At 42.5% G+C, this 17,361-nt stretch overlaps 1 protein-coding gene across 1 annotated transcript in view; it reads right to left on the bottom strand.

Annotated features, from left to right (window-relative positions):
• Window positions 1-17,361, bottom strand: part of LOC139756497 (high-affinity choline transporter 1-like) — a 1,116,821-nt gene that overhangs the window by 148,185 nt on the left and 951,275 nt on the right. The window lies entirely within an intron of this gene.

Genomic DNA, 17,361 nt, shown 5'->3' with positions numbered 1-17,361 from the left:
AGAAATAGTAATCCTTCTCCACATAGACAGACAGACAGACAATCAGAAAGACACACAAAAATTAAGACAGGACGGGAACCCTTGCTCTACCCAACTGGAAGACAGAAGGGTAAGCCATAATAACCACATGTAAATTCGAGGAAGCCACGACAACGTGAACAATAAAAGTTCCTTAAAGGATAAAGGAAATCCATGAGGAAAGAAAGATGTAATCGGAAGTTAAGCAAGAAATGTGTTCCGAGGGACGTGAGGAAGCATTTCACCAGCTCCAGTAATGGGAACACAGTAAACGGGAGGAGTTATGGACAAGAAGCCCCGACGGAAGGGTAAGTGCTCAAGGCCGTGTGTCGGTAATTCCTCTCCCAGTCTACAAACAGGTAATATGGCACAGGACGGACCCCCTTCCTTTAACATGTACATAATGTATATAACATAAACTCCGATCTATGAAACTTTCTGGACTATATATATATATATATATATATATATATATATATATATATATATATATATATATATATATATATATATAAAACCTTAGTCATGTGCTTACCTAAAGCACAAAAGTATCCAGCCCGACCTTTGATCTTAAACCCTTTTTGTAATTAATTAAGTAGTTGCAATTATAACCAGTTATGAACCTCCATTTCTGTAACATTTCAACTGAATATTTTCAGCCGTATGACATCCTGAATTCAATAAAGCACTTACTCATTTATCTATTTGCTTTCAGTGGAATGGAAAATAGTGACAGAGCACACGCCGACATCAATCATCAATATATATATATATATATATATATATATATATATATATATATATATATATATATATATATATACATATATATATTTTTTTTTTTTTTTTTTATACTTTGTCGCTGTCTCCCGCGTTTGCGAGGTAGCGCAAGGAAACAGACGAAAGAAATGGCCCAACCCCCCCCATACACATGTACATACACACGTCCACACACGCAAATATACATACCTACACAGCTTTCCTTGGTTTACCCCGGACGCTTCACATGCCTTGATTCAATCCACTGACAGCACGTCAACCCCTGTATACCACATCGCTCCAATTCACTCTATTCCTTGCCCTCCTTTCACCCTCCTGCATGTTCAGGCCCCGATCACACGAAATCCTTTTCACTCCATCTTTCCACCTCCAATTTGGTCTCCCTCTTCTCCTCGTTCCCTCCACCTCCGACACATATATCCTCTTGGTCAATCTTTCCTCACTCATTCTCTCCATGTGCCCAAACCATTTCAAAACACCCTCTTCTGCTCTCTCAACCACGCTCTTTTTATTTCCACACATCTCTCTTACCCTTACGTTACTTACTCGATCAAACCACCTCACACCACACATTGTCCTCAAACATCTCATTTCCAGCACATCCATCCTCCTGCGCACAACTCTATCCATAGCCCACGCCTCGCAACCATACAACATTGTTGGAACTACTATTCCTTCAAACATACCCATTTTTGCTTTCCGGGATAATGTTCTCGACTTCCACACATTTTTCAAGGCTCCCAAAATTTTCGCCCCCTCCCCCACCCTATGATCCACTTCCGCTTCCATGGTTCCATCCGCTGACAGATCCACTCCCAGATATCTAAAACACTTCACTTCCTCCAGTTTTTCACCATTCAAACTCACCTCCCAATTGACTTGACCCTCAACTCTACTGTACCTAATAACCTTACTCTTATTTACATTTACTCTTAACTTTCTTCTTCCACACACTTTACCAAACTCCGTCACCAGCTTCTGCAGTTTCTCACATGAATCCGCCACCAGCGCTGTATCATCAGCGAACAACAACTAACTCACTTCCCAAGCTCTCTCATCCCCAACAGACTTCATACTTGCCCCTCTTTCCAAGACTCTTGCATTTACCTCCCTAACAACCTCATCCATAAACAAATCAAACAACCATGGAGACATCACACACCCCTGCCGCAAACCTACATTCACTGAGAACCAATCACTTTCCTCTCTTCCTACACGTACACATGCCTTACATCCTCGATAAAACTTTTCACTGCTTCTAACAACTTGCCTCCCACACCATATATTCTTAATACCTTCCACAGAGCATCTCTATCAACTCTATCATATGCCTTCTCCAGATCCATAAATGCTACATACAAATCCATTTGCTTTTCTAAGTATTTCTCACATACATTCTTCAAAGCAAACACCTGATCCACACATCCTCTACTACTTCTGAAACCACACTGCTCTTCCCCAATCTGATGCTCTGTACATGCCTTCACCCTCTCAATCAATACCCTCCCATATAATTTACCAGGAATACTCAACAAACTTATACCTCTGTAATTTGAGCACTCACTCTTATCCCCTTTGCCTTTGTACAATGGCACTATGCACGCATTCCGCCAATCCTCAGGCACCTCACCATGAGTCATACATACATTAAATAACCTTACCAACCAGTCAACAATACAGTCACCCCCTTTTTTAATAAATTCCACTGCAATACCATCCAAACCTGCTGCCTTGCCGGCTTTCATCTTCCGCAAAGCTTTTACTACCTCTTCTCTGTTTACCAAATCATTTTCCCTAACCCTCTCACTTTGCACACCACCTCGACCCAAACACCCTATATCTGCCACTCTGTCATCAACTGGAGGGATGTCTGATCATTATCTTGTGGAGGCTAAGGTGAAGATTTGTATGGGTTTTCAGAAAAGAAGAGTGAATGTTGGGGTGAAGAGGGTGGTGAGAGTAAGTGAGCTTGAGAAGGAGACCTGTGTGAGGAAGTACCAGGAGAGACTGAGTACAGAATGGAAAAAGGTGAGAACAATGGAAGTAAGGGGAGTGGGGGAGGAATGGGATGTATTTAGGGAATCAGTGATGGATTGCGCAAAAGATGCTTGTGGCATGAGAAGAGTGGGAGGTGGGTTGATTAGAAAGGGTAGTGAGTGGTGGGATGAAGAAGTAAGAGTATTAGTGAAAGAGAAGAGAGAGGCATTTGGACGATTTTTGCAGGGAAAAAATGCAATTGAGTGGGAGATGTATAAAAGAAAGAGACAGGAGGTCAAGAGAAAGGTGCAAGAGGTGAAAAAAATGGCAAATGAGAGTTGGGGTGAGAGAGTATCATTAAATTTTAGGGAGAATAAAAAGATGTTCTGGAAGGAGGTAAATAAAGTGCGTAAGACAAGGGAGCAAATGGGAACTTCGGTGAAGGGCGCAAGTGGGGAGGTGATAACAAGTAGTGGTGATGTGAGAAGGAGATGGAGTGAGTATTTTGAAGGTTTGTTGAATGTGTTTGATGATAGAGTGGCAGATATAGGGTGTTTTGGTCGAGGTGGTGTGCAAAGTGAGAGGGTTAGGGAAAATGATTTGGTAAACAGAGAAGAGGTAGTGAAAGCTTTGCGGAAGATGAAAGCCGGCAAGGCAGCAGGTTTGGATGGTATTGCAGTGGAATTTATTAAAAAAGGGGGTGACTGTATTGTTGACTGGTTGGTAAGGTTATTTAATGTATGTATGACTCATGGTGAGGTGCCTGAGGATTGGCGGAATGCGTGCATAGTGCCATTGTACAAAGGCAAAGGGGATAAAAGTGAGTGCTCAAATTACAGAGGTATATGTTTGTTGAGTATTCCTGGTAAATTATATGGGAGAGTATTGATTGAGAGGGTGAAGGCATGTACAGAGCATCAGATTGGGGAAGAGCAGTGTGGTTTCAGAAGTGGTAGAGGATGTGTGGATCAGGTGTTTGCTTTGAAGAATGTATGTGAGAAATACTTAGAAAAGCAAATGGATTTGTATGTAGCATTTATGGATCTGGAGAAGGCATACGATAGAGTTGATAGAGATGCTCTGTGGAAGGTATTAAGAATATATGGTGTGGGAGGAAAGTTGTTAGAAGCAGTGAAAAGTTTTTATCGAGGATGTAAGGCATGTGTACGTGTAGGAAGAGAGGAAAGTGATTGGTTCTCAGTGAATGTAGGTTTGCGGCAGGGGTGTGTGATGTCTCCATGGTTGTTTAATTTGTTTATGGATGGGGTTGTTAGGGAGGTGAATGCAAGAGTCTTGGAAAGAGGGGCAAGTATGAAGTCTGTTGGGGATGAGAGAGCTTGGGAAGTGAGTCAGTTGTTGTTCGCTGATGATACAGCGCTGGTGGCTGATTCATGTGAGAAACTGCAGAAGCTGGTGACTGAGTTTGGAAAAGTGTGTGGAAGAAGAAAGTTAAGAGTAAATGTGAATAAGAGCAAGGTTATTAGGTACAGTAGGGTTGAGGGTCAAGTCAATTGGGAGGTGAGTTTGAATGGAGAAAAACTGGAGGAAGTGAAGTGTTTTAGATATCTGGGAGTGGATCTGGCAGCGGATGGAACCATGGAAGCGGAAGTGGATCATAGGGTGGGGGAGGGGGCGAAAATCCTGGGAGCCTTGAAGAATGTGTGGAAGTCGAGAACATTATCTCGGAAAGCAAAAATGGGTATGTTTGAAGGAATAGTGGTTCCAACAATGTTGTATGGTTGCGAGGCGTGGGCTATGGATAGAGTGGTGCGCAGGAGGATGGATGTGCTGGAAATGAGATGTTTGAGGACAATGTGTGGTGTGAGGTGGTTTGATCGAGTGAGTAACGTAAGGGTAAGAGAGATGTGTGGAAATAAAAAGAGCATGGTTGAGAGAGCAGAAGAGGGTGTTTTGAAGTGGTTTGGGCACATGGAGAGGATGAGTGAGGAAAGATTGACCAAGAGGATATATGTGTCGGAGGTGGAGGGAACAAGGAGAAGAGGGAGACCAAATTGGAGGTGGAAAGATGGAGTGAAAAAGATTTTGTGTGATCGGGGCCTGAACATGCAGGAGGGTGAAAGGAGGGCAAGGAATAGAGTGAATTGGAGCGATGTGGTATACCGGGGTTGACGTGCTGTCAGTGGATTGAAGCAGGGCATGTGAAGCGTCTGGGGTAAACCATGGAAAGCTGTGTAGGTATGTATATTTGCGTGTGTGGACGTATGTATATACATGTGTATGGGGGGGGGGGTTGGGCCATTTCTTTCGTCTGTTTCCTTGCGCTACCTCGCAAACGCGGGAGACAGCGACAAAGTATAAAAAAAAAAAAAAATATATATATATATATATATATATATATATATATATATATATATATATATATATATATATATATATATATATATATAGATGGCCAGAGAGCGTTATTGGATTACGTGTTAACTGACAGGCGTGCGAAAGAGAGACTTTTGGATGGTAATGTGCTGAGAGGTGCAACTGGAGGGATGTCTGATCATTATCTTGTAGAGGCTAAGGTGAAGATTTGTATGGGTTTTCAGAAAAGAAGAGTGAATGTTGGGGTGAAGAGGGTGGTGAGAGTAAGTGAGCTTGGGAAGGAGACCTGTGTGAGGGAGTACCAGGAGAGACTGAGTACAGAATGGAAAAAGGTGAGAACAATGGAAGTAAGGGGAGTGGGGGAGGAATGGGATGTATTTAGGGAATCAGTGATGGATTGCGCAAAAGATGCTTGTGGCATGAGAAGAGTGGGAGGTGGGTTGATTAGAAAAGGTAGTGAGTGGTGGGATGAAGAAGTAAGAGTATTAGTGAAAGAGAAGAGAGAGGCATTTGGACGATTTTTGCAGGGAAAAAATGCAATTGAGTGGGAGATGTATAAAAGAAAGAGACAGGAGGTCAAGAGAAAGGTGCAAGAGGTGAAAAAAAGGGCAAATGAGAGTTGGGGTGAGAGAGTATCATTAAATTTTAGAGAGAATAAAAAGATGTTCTGGAAGGAGGTAAATAAAGTGCGTAAGACAAGGGAGCAAATGGGAACTTCAGTGAAGGGCGCAAATGGGGAGGTGATAACAAGTAGTGGTGATGTGAGAAGGAGATGGAGTGAGTATTTTGAAGGTTTGTTGAATGTGTTTGATGATAGAGTGGCAGATATAGGGTGTTTTGGTCGAGGTGGTGTGCAAAGTGAGAGGGTTAGGGAAAATGATTTGGTAAACAGAGAAGAGGTAGTGAAAGCTTTGCGGAAGATGAAAGCCGGCAAGGCAGCAGGTTTGGATGGTATTGCAGTGGAATTTATTAAAAAAGGGGGTGACTGTATTGTTGACTGGTTGGTAAGGTTATTTAATGTATGTATGACTCATGGTGAGGTGCCTGAGGATTGGCGGAATGCGTGCATAGTGCCATTGTACAAAGGCAAAGGGGATAAGAGTGAGTGCTCAAATTACAGAGGTATAAGTTTGTTGAGTATTCCTGGTAAATTATATGGGAGGGTATTGATTGAGAGGGTGAAGGCATGTACAGAGCATCAGATCGGGGAAGAGCAGTGTGGTTTCAGAAGTGGTAGAGGATGTGTGGATCAGGTGTTTGCTTTGAAGAATGTATGTGAGAAATACTTAGAAAAGCAAATGGATTTGTATGTAGCATTTATGGATCTGGAGAAGGCATATGATAGAGTTGATAGAGATGCTCTGTGGAAGGTGCTAAGAATATATGGTGTGGGAGGAAAGTTGTTAGAAGCAGTGAAAAGTTTTTATCGAGGATGTAAGGCATGTGTACGTGTAGGAAAAGAGGAAAGTGATTGGTTCTCAGTGAATGTAGGTTTCCGGCAGGTGTGTGTGATGTCTCCATGGTTGTTTAATTTGTTTATGGATGGGGTTGTTAGGGAGGTAAATGCAAGAGTTTTGGAAAGAGGGGCAAGTATGAAGTCTGTTGGGGATGAGAGAGCTTGGGAAGTGAGTCAGTTGTTGTTCGCTGATGATACAGCGCTGGTGGCTGATTCATGTGAGAAACTGCAGAAGCTGGTGACTGAGTTTGGTAAAGTGTGTGGAAGAAGAAAGTTAAGAGTAAATGTGAATAAGAGCAAGGTTATTAGGTACAGTAGGGTTGAGGGTCAAGTCAATTGGGAGGTGAGTTTGAATGGAGAAAAACTGGAGGAAGTGAAGTGTTTTAGATATCTGGGAGTGGATCTGGCAGCGGATGGAACCATGGAAGCGGAAGTGGATCATAGGGTGGGGGAGGGGGCGAAAATTCTGGGGGCCTTGAAGAATGTGTGGAAGTCGAGAACATTATCTCGGAAAGCAAAAATGGGTATGTTTGAAGGAATAGTGGTTCCAACAATGTTGTATGGTTGCGAGGCGTGGGCTATGGATAGAGTTGTGCGCAGGAGGATGGATGTGCTGGAAATGAGATATTTGAGGACAATGTGTGGTGTGAGGTGGTTTGATCGAGTGAGTAACGTAAGGGTAAGAGAGATGTGTGGAAATAAAAAGAGCGTGGTTGAGAGAGCAGAAGAGGGTGTTTTGAAGTGGTTTGGGCACATGGAGAGAATGAGTGAGGAAAGATTGACCAAGAGGATATATGTGTCGGAGGTGGAGGGAACGAGGAGAAGAGGGAGACCAAATTGGAGGTGGAAAGATGGAGTGAAAAAGATTTTGTGTGATCGGGGCCTGAACATGCAGGAGGGTGAAAGGAGGGCAAGGAATAGAGTGAATTGGAGCGATGTGGTATACCGGGGTTGACGTGCTGTCAGTGGATTGAATCAAGGCATGTGAAGCGACTGGGGTAAACCATGGGAAGCTGTGTAGGTATGTATATTTGCGTGTGTGGACGTATGTATATACATGTGTATGGGGGGGGTTGGGCCATTTCTTTCGTCTGTTTCCTTGCGCTACCTCGCAAACGCGGGAGACAGCGATAAAGTATAATAAAAAATAAAAAAATAAAAAATAATATACATATATATATATATATATATATATATATATATATATATATACATCTTTTTCATACGCCATTTCCAGCATTAGCGAGGTAGCGTTAAGAACAGAGGACTGAGCCTTTGAGGAAATATCTTTACTTTTCCTTATCTTTGTTTCTTCGTTTGGAAAATTAAAAACGAAGGAGGAGGAAAGGAACCTGCATGTTTTGGCTTTGAGTGAAACGAAGGGTAAAGGGGAAGAGTGGTTTGGAAATGTCTTGGGAGTGAAGTCTGGGGTTAGTGAGAGGACAAGAGCAAGGGAAGGAGTATCACTACTCCTGAAAGGGTAAAGGGTAAAGGGGAAGAGTGGTTTGGAAATGTCTTGGGAGTAAAGTCTGGGGTTAGTGAGAGGACAAGAGCAAGGGAAGGATTATCACTACTCCTGAAACAGAAGTAGAGGGAGTATGTGATAGAGTTTAAGAAAGTAAACTCTAGATTGATATGGGTAAAACTAAAAGTGGATGGAGAGAGATGGGTGATTACTGGTGCATATGCACCTGGGCATGAGAAGAAAGATCATGAGAGGCAAGTGTTTTGGGAGCAGCTGAGTGAGTGTGTTAGTAGTTTTGATGCACGAGACCGGGTTATAGTGATAGGTGATTTGAATGCAAAGGTGAGTAATGTGGCAGTTGAGAGAATAATTGGTGTACATGAGGTGTTCAGTGTTGTAAATGGAAATGGTGAAGAGCTTCTAGATTTATGTGCTGAAAAAGGACTGGTGATTGGGAATACCTCGTTTAAAAAGAGATATACATAAGCATACTTATGTAAGTATGAGAGATGGCCAGAGAGCGTTATTGGATTACGTGTTAATTGATAGGCGAGCAAAAGAGGGACTTTTGGATGTTAATGTGCTGAGAGGTGCAACTGCAGGGAAGTCTAATCATCATCTTGTGAAGGCGAAGGTGAAGATTTGTTGAGGTTTTCAGAAAAGAAGACAGAATGTTGGAGTGAAGAGAGTGGTGAGAGTAAGTGAGCTTGGGAAGGAGACTTGTGTGAGGAAGTACCAGGAGAGACTGAGTACAGTATGGAAAAAGGTGAGAACAAAGGACGTAAGGGGAGTAGGGGTGGAATGGAATGTATTTAGTGAAGCAGTGATGGCTTGCGCAAAAGATGCGTGGCAGGTGGGCAGATTAGAAAGGGTAGTGAGTGTTGGGATGAAGAAGTAAGATTATTAGCGAAAGAGAAGAGAGACGCATTTGGACGATTTTTGCAGGGAAATAATGCAAATGACTGGGAGATGTATAAAAGAAAGAGGCAGGAGGTCATGAGAAAGGTGCAAGAGGTGAAAAAGAGGGCAAATGAGGGTTGGGGTGAGAGAGTATCATTAAATCTTAGGGAGAATAAAAAGATGTTTTGGAAGGAGGTAAATAAAGTGCGTAAGACAAGGGAACAAATGGGAACTTCAGTGAGGGGGGCAAATAAGGAGGTGATAAAAAGTAGTGGTGATGTGAGAAGGAGATGGATTGAGTATTTTGAAGGTTTGTTAAATGTGTTTGATGATAGAGTGGCAGATATAGGGAGTTTTGGTCGAGGTGGTGTGCAAAGTGAGAGGGTTAGGGAAAATAATTCGGTAAACAGAGAAGGGGTAGTAAAAGCTTTGCGGAAGATGAAAGCCGGCAAGGCAGCGGGTTTGGATGATATTGCAGTGAAATTTATCAAAAATGGGGGTGACTGTATTGTTGACTGGTTGGTAAGGTTATTTAATGTATGTATGACTCATGGTGTGGTGCCTGAGGATTGGCGGAATGCTTGCATAGTGGCACTGTACAAAGGCAAAGGGGATAAAAGTGAGTGTTCAAATTACAGAGGTATAAGTTTGTTGAGTATTCCTGGGAAATCATATGGGAGGGTATTGATTGAGAGGGTGAAAGCATGTACAGAGAATCAAATTGGGTAAGAGCAGTGTGGTTTCAGAAGTGGTAAAGGATGTGTGGATCAGGTGTTTGCTTTGAAGAATGTATGTGAGAAATACTTAGAAAAGCATAGGGATTTGTATGTAGCATTTATGGATCTGGAGAAGGCATATGACAGAGTTCATAGAGATGCTCTGTGGAAGGTATTAAGATTATATGGTGTGGGAGGCAAGTTGTTAGAAGCAGTGAAAAGTTTTTATCAAGGATGTAAGGCATGTGTACGCGTAGGAAGAGAGGAAAGTGAGTGGTTCTCAGTGAATGTTGGTTTGCGGCAGGGGTGTGTGATGTCTCCATTGTTGTTTAATTTGTTTATGGATGGGGTTGTTAGGGAGGTGAATGCAAGAGTTTTGGAAAGAGGGGCAAGGATGCAGTCTGTTGTGGATGAGAGAGCTTAGGAAGCGAGTCAGTTGTTGTTCGCTGATGATACAGCGCTGGTGGCTGATTCGTGTGAGAAACTGCAGAAGCTGGTGACTAAGTTTGGTAAAGTGTGTGAAAGAAAAAAGCTGAGAGTAAATGTGAATAAGAGCAAGGTTATTAGGTACAGTAGGGTTGAGGGACAAGTCAATTGGGAGGTAAGTTTGAATGGGGAAAAACTGGAGGATGTGAAGTGTTTTAGATCTCTTGGAGTGGATTTGGCAGCAAATAGAACCATGGAAGCGGAAGTAAATTATTGGGTGCGGGAGGGGGCGAAAGTTCTGGGAACGTTGAAGAATGTGTGGAAGTCGAGAATATTATCTCGGAAAGCAAAAATGGGTATGTTTGAAGGAATAGTGGCTCCATCAATGTTATACGGTTGCGAGGAGTGGGCTATAGATAATGTTGTGCGGAGGAGGGTGGATGTGCTGGAAATGAGATGTTTAAGGACAATATGTGGTGTGAGGTGGTTTGATCGAGTAAGTAATAAGAGGGTAAGAGAGATGTGTGGTAATAAAAAGAGTGTGGTTAAGAGAGCAGAAGAGGGAGTTTTGAAATGGTTTGGTCACATGGAGAGAATTGTGAGGAAAGATTGACCAAGAGGTTACATGCGTCAGAGGTGGAGGGAACGAGAAGTGGGAGACCAAATTGGAGGTGGAAGGATGGAGTGAAAAAGATTTTGAGTGATCGGGGCCTGAACATGCAGGAGGGAGAAATGCGTGCAAGGAATAGAGTGAATTGGAACGATGTGGTATACCGGGGTCGACGTGCTGTCAATGGACTGAACTAGGGCATGTGAAGCTTCTGGGCTAAACCATGGAAAGTTCTGTGGGGCCTGGATGTGGAAAGGGAGCTGTGGTTTCGGTGCATTATACATGACAGCTAGAGACTGAATGTGAACGAATGTGGCCTTTGTTGTCTTTTCCTAGCGCTACCTCGCGCACATGCGGGGGGAAACGGTTGTTATTTCATGTGTGGCGGGGTGGCGATGGGAATGAATAAAAGCAGACAATATGTATTATGTACATGTGTATATATGTATATGTCTGTCTGAGTATATATATGTATACGTTGAGATGTATAAGTATGGATATTTGCGTGTGTGGACGTGTATGTATATACATGTGTATGTGGGGGGGGTTAGGCCATTCTATCGTCTGTTTCCTTGAGCTACCTCGGTAACGCGGGAGACAGCGACAAAGTAAAATAAATATGTATATATATATATATATATATATATATATATATATATATATATATATATATATATATATATATATATATATATACAAAGGCAAAGGGGATAAGAGTGAGTGCTCAAATTACAGAGGTATAAGTTTGTTGAGTATTCCTGGTAAATTATATGGGAGGGTATTGATTGAGAGGGTGAAGGCATGTACAGAGCATCAGATTGGGGAAGAGCAGTGTGGTTTCAGAAGTGGTAGAGGATGTGTGGATCAGGTGTTTGCTTTGAAGAATGTATGTGAGAAATACTTAGAAAAGCAAATGGATTTGTATGTAGCATTTATGGATCTGGAGAAGGCATATGATAGAGTTGATAGAGATGCTCTGTGGAAGGTATTAAGAATATATGGTGTGGGAGGCAAGTTGTTAGAAGCAGTGAAAAGTTTTTATCGAGGATGTAAGGCATGTGTACGTGTAGCAAGAGAGGAAAGTGATTGGTTCTCAGTGAATGTAGGTTTGCGGCAGGGGTGTGTGATGTCTCCATGGTTGTTTAATTTGTTTATGGATGGGGTTGTTAGGGAGGTAAATGCAAGAGTCTTGGAAAGAGGGGCAAGTATGAAGTCTGTTGGGGATGAGAGAGCTTGGGAAGTGAGTCAGTTGTTGTTCGCTGATGATACAGCGCTGGTGGCGGATTCATGTGAGAAACTGCAGAAGCTGGTGACGGAGTTTGGTAAAGTGTGTGGAAGAAGAAAGTTAAGAGTAAATGTGAATAAGAGCAAGGTTATTAGGTACAGTAGGGTTGAGGGTCAAGTCAATTGGGAGGTGAGTTTGAATGGAGAAAAACTGGAGGAAGTGAAGTGTTTTAGATATCTGGGAGTGGATCTGTCAGCGGATGGAACCATGGAAGCGGAAGTGGATCATAGGGTGGGGGAGGGGGCAAAAATTTTGGTAGCCTTGAAAAATGTGTGGAAGTCGAGAACATTATCCCGGAAAGCAAAAATGGGTATGTTTGAAGGAATAGTGGTTCCAACAATGTTGTATGGTTGCGAGGCATGGGCTATGGATAGAGTTGTGCGCAGGAGGATGGATGTGCTGGAAATGAGATGTTTGAGGACAATGTGTGGTGTGAGGTGGTTTGATCGAGTAAGTAACGTAAGGGTAAGAGAGATGTGTGGAAATAAAAAGAGCGTGGTTGAGAGAGCAGAAGAGGGTGTTTTGAAGTGGTTTGGGCACATGGAGAGAATGAGTGAGGAAAGATTGACCAAGAGGATATATGTGTCGGAGGTGGAGGGAACGAGGAGAAGAGGGAGACCAAATTGGAGGTGGAAAGATGGAGTGAAAAGGATTTTGTGTGATCGGGGCCTGAACATGCAGGAGGGTGAAAGGAGGGCAAGGAATAGAGTGAATTGGAGCGATGTGGTATACAGGGGTTGACGTGCTGTCAGTGGATTGAATGAAGGCATGTGAAGCGTCCGGGGTAAACCATGGAAAGCTGTGTAGGTATGTATATTTGCGTGTGTGGACGTATGTATGTACATGTGTATGGGGGGGGGTTGGGCCATTTCTTTCGTCTGTTTCCTTGCGCTACCTCGCAAACGCGGGAGACAGCGACGAGGTATAAAAAAAAAAAAAAAAAAATATATATATATATATATATATATATATATATATACTAAAGAAAATGTGGGATTAAGTCGTCTCTTCTGCAAACATTATATTTCATCCAACTGAGAATTCTTTTCGAAACAATAAAGTGCTACGTAACTTTTCAGTTCACCCTAAGGTCAAATGAAGTCAATATCTTTCTAATTTATTCATCTCCTCCTCCAACTGTGTTATTATCCGATCGTGTTTATCGTATAATCTATATTCATCCCTCCACACCTTTGATCTATAATGACTCGTAATATCCCCTACCCTCCTTCCTTTGGATTTAGCTGCAACCGACCGTTAAACGTACCTTCCCCTACGTGAGGCCATTCCTGATTTGGAAGTCAAATTACGAGAGCAACAGATTCTATACCTGGGTTGGCTGTGTGTATTTGATAGGCATAGCCTAACCTGGACTGACTTGTTGTTCAAATTTTCTCGTTCTTGGTTTCTGGTCCATTATCTGAAAGTCTCAAACAGTTATAGAAAACTTATCTTTTATTTCTTAAAGTCAGCTGAGATGGCAGGAGCGGCTGAGCACCCTTAGCAAGGCCACCTTATAAACTCTTTAACAAAGAGGGTATACGTATACCTAATACCTGCCTCAGGGCTGCTGAGGCCACTATTCCTAAGACCACTACAATAAAGCATATGGTGTGAAAGGGGAGGGACAAGAAGAAGGAAGAGACCAAACTGGAAATGGGAGGATGAAGAGAAAAAGATTTTCAGTAATGGGGCCCTGAACACGCAGAGGGATGAAAGGTGTGCACGCGATGGAGTGAAATAGAACGATATGGTATACAGGGGAGGGCGTTCTATTAATGAACTGAACTAGGGCATGTGAAGCGGTCGGGGGAACCATAGAAAGGTCTCTTGGGCCTAGTTGTGGATAGGGGGCTGTGGTTTCGGTGCATTGCACATGACAGAGAATGAGTATGAACAAATGCTGCCTTTTTTCGTCTGATCTTTGCGCTTCCTTACTAACACAGGAAACGGCGATCACGTGTGTGTGTGTGTGTGTGTGTGTGTGTGTGTGTGTGTGTGTATATATATATATATATATATATATATATATATATATGTATATATATATATATATATATATATATATATATATATATATATATATATATAATTTTTTTTTTTTTTTTTTGCTTTGTCGCTGTCTCCCGCGTTTGCGAGGTAGCGCAAGGAAACAGACGAAAGAAATGGCCCAACCCACCCCATACACATGTATATACATACGTCCACACACACGCAAATATACATACCTACACAGCTTTCCATGGTTTACCCCAGACGCTTCACATGCCTTGATTCAATCCACTGACACATATATATATATATATATATATATATATGTCTCCCGCGTTATCGAGATAGAGCAAGGAAACAGACGAATGACCCAACCCATCCACATACAAATGTGTATACATAAACGCCCACACACGCACATATACATACCTACACATTTCAACGTATACATACATATACATACACAGACATATACATATATACACATGCAAATATTCATACATGCTGCCTTGATCCATTCTTATCGCCACCCTATGACACATGAAATGGAACCGCCCCTCCACTCGCGCTCGCGCGAGGTAGCGCTAGGAAAAGACAACAAAGGCCACATTCATTCACACTCAGTCTCTAGCTGTCATGTGTAATGCACCGAAACCACAGCTCCCTTTCCACATCCCGGCAACACAAAACTTTCCATGGTTTACCCCAGACTCCTCACATGCCCTGGTTCAATCCACTCACAGCACGTCGAACCCGGTATACCACATCGTTCTAATTCACTCTATTCCTTGCACGCCCTTCACACTCCTGCATGTTCAAGTCTCGATCGCTCAAGATCTTTTTCACTCCATCCTTCCACCTCCAATTTGGTCTCTCACTTCTCTTCGTTCCCTCCACCTCTGACAAATATATCGTCTTTGTCAATCTTTCCTCACTCATTCTCTCCATGTGACCAAACCATTTCAATACACCCTCTTCTGCTCTCTCACCCACACTCTTCATTACCACACATCTCTCTTACCCTTTAATTACTTACTCGATCAAACCACCCCACACCACATATTGTCCTCAAACATCTCATTTCCAGCACATCCACCCTCCTCCTCACAACCCTCTCTATAGCCCATGCCTCACAACCATGTAACATTGTTGGAGCCACTATTCCTTCAAACATACCCATTTCTGCTCTGCGAGATAACGTTCTCGCCTTCCACACATTCTTCACCGCTTTCAGATACTTCGCCCCCTCCCCCACCCTGTGATTCACTTCCGCTTCCATGATTTCATCCGCTGCTAAATTCACTCACAGATACCTAATATATATATATATATATCTTTCTTCTTTCTTTCATACTATTTGCCATTTCCCGCGTTAGCAAGGTAGCGTTTAGAACAGAGGACTGGGCCTCTGAGGGAATATCCTCACCTGGCCTCGTTCTCTGTTCCTTCTTTTGGAAAATAAAAAAAAAACGAGAGGGGAGGATTTCCAGCCCCCCGCTCCCTCCCCTTTTAGTCGCCTTCTACGACACGCAGGGAATACGTGGGAAGTATTCTTTCTCCCCTATCCCCAGGGATATGTATATATATATATATATATATATATATATATATATATATATATATATATATATATATATATATATATATATATATTTACCCTGGGCTAAGCCAGGTGCCCAGTTTATCGACCAACAACTAAGGGAGAATGAACAGTTGGGATGACAGTGGACAGACTACTGCAACCAGCATTCGAACCCTGGCGGTCCGTGGATGCATCTAGGTAAGCAACGCTATCTGCTACACTACGGAGGCCTACAGACCTTCAGTCTTCTAATGATATTGATAATTGATGACTGTCTTATTGGCCTACAAACAAACTTCTAGATTCTGAACTTAAGTGTATCAAATATTTCGATGTCACTTCACATCCTCACTGCTTCACTGCTCACTTGTCACAGTGAAATATCAAATTCCGGTTATATACTTCTAAAGGTAACAGTTTTCTTCTTTATGATCCAAAACAGAATCTATCCAGATAAAAGATTCTCTGAAGGTGGCTGGACATAGCTGGCAATTACCAATAAATAATGGACTATTTCTATTCTTTCACGTGCTGCTGCATTCTTCTTTTATATTTCAGAAAATTTCTTTACACACACGTGTGAGATGATTAGATAGAGTGATGACTGGAACTGGCTTCATCTGATCCTCGAGTGACTGACCCACAATTAGGGTCTTATTGGAGCAAGAACTTTATTGTATATGTTCGAAAAATTTGTCTCTATGACTCCTTGTCTTCATGAGGACTCTGTCTGTCTCTTTATAAGTGAAATCCACGATGTTTATAATAGTGTGTGTGTGTGTGTGTGTGTGTGTGTGTGTGTGTGTGTTTTAGCAGTAGCCATGTTTCAGACATGATTGGCAAAAGTTTACAAGCTGACAAATAAGGACAGATGAGAAAACTTTATAAGTCCGGGACGACATTCAGAGCGGCGGTGGCGGTGGCTCTTGATGGAGCTTACCTCAGGTACAGCATACATCCATCACCCTAACCCAGGTTGGTCCTGATTCTCCCTCAGTACGATATGGGACGGGAGTCTCGTGTAACTTCTATTGGAGGAACTCGAGGATAACCCTTGCATTCTCATTACAGCTTTTCTTTAAATTACATTAATAGCTGAAAACCATTACGTTTGGCAGATGTCTGGACAAACACTTCTCTATTGTATGTCTCAAGTAATACAAACTGTTAATCCAAAGTGAACCCCACAGAAACGACGCAGACTTACTGTCACGGACACATAAACTTCAGGGCCATTATGGGTCTTAAGCTTTGCTGGCACGGCATCCCCTCGCATTAGTGGGGCGCAAACTTCGTCTGAGTTTCGTATCCCCTGTAATCGGCTCCCAGTCCCTTGTTTCGATCAATTCTATCAGATTTCCCTGGGGTTATTAAGGCAAAGCTTTGGAGTTTGGAGAGTAGATGACAACTGCATATCCGTCACAAAGTCCCCTTGAGGGATACAACCGCCTCATGACTTGAGGGAATATTCCCCTCAGAACCCTAGTGAGATCTGAATATCATCAACATTATCAAAAGATATTGAGACAAGATATTACGACGGGTATGCCCGTCACAGATTTCTGTCTCTAGCTCGTCAGCTTGCATTAGATGGCTTGACCTACTTTGGATATACAGCCCAAAGTGTATCGTTCTGGGGAAGCTGTCCCATTTATCTTAACCATTCGGCAATAACTTTTTGTCTTCCAGTCCATGAAATATCGTCCGAGAGAGATGTGTACTCGGTTCTTTGTGAAGTGGAGTATTTCCCAGGAGATCTTCCTCCTACCTGGCTGATCTAGGAGCGCTCTCCTCGTGAGCAAAATGTTGCTCGATAACTT

This window comes from Panulirus ornatus, chromosome 22 (genome assembly GCF_036320965.1).
Source record: "Panulirus ornatus isolate Po-2019 chromosome 22, ASM3632096v1, whole genome shotgun sequence".
Lineage (NCBI taxonomy): Eukaryota > Metazoa > Arthropoda > Malacostraca > Decapoda > Palinuridae > Panulirus > Panulirus ornatus.
This window is presented reverse-complemented; position numbering and strand designations above follow the sequence as displayed.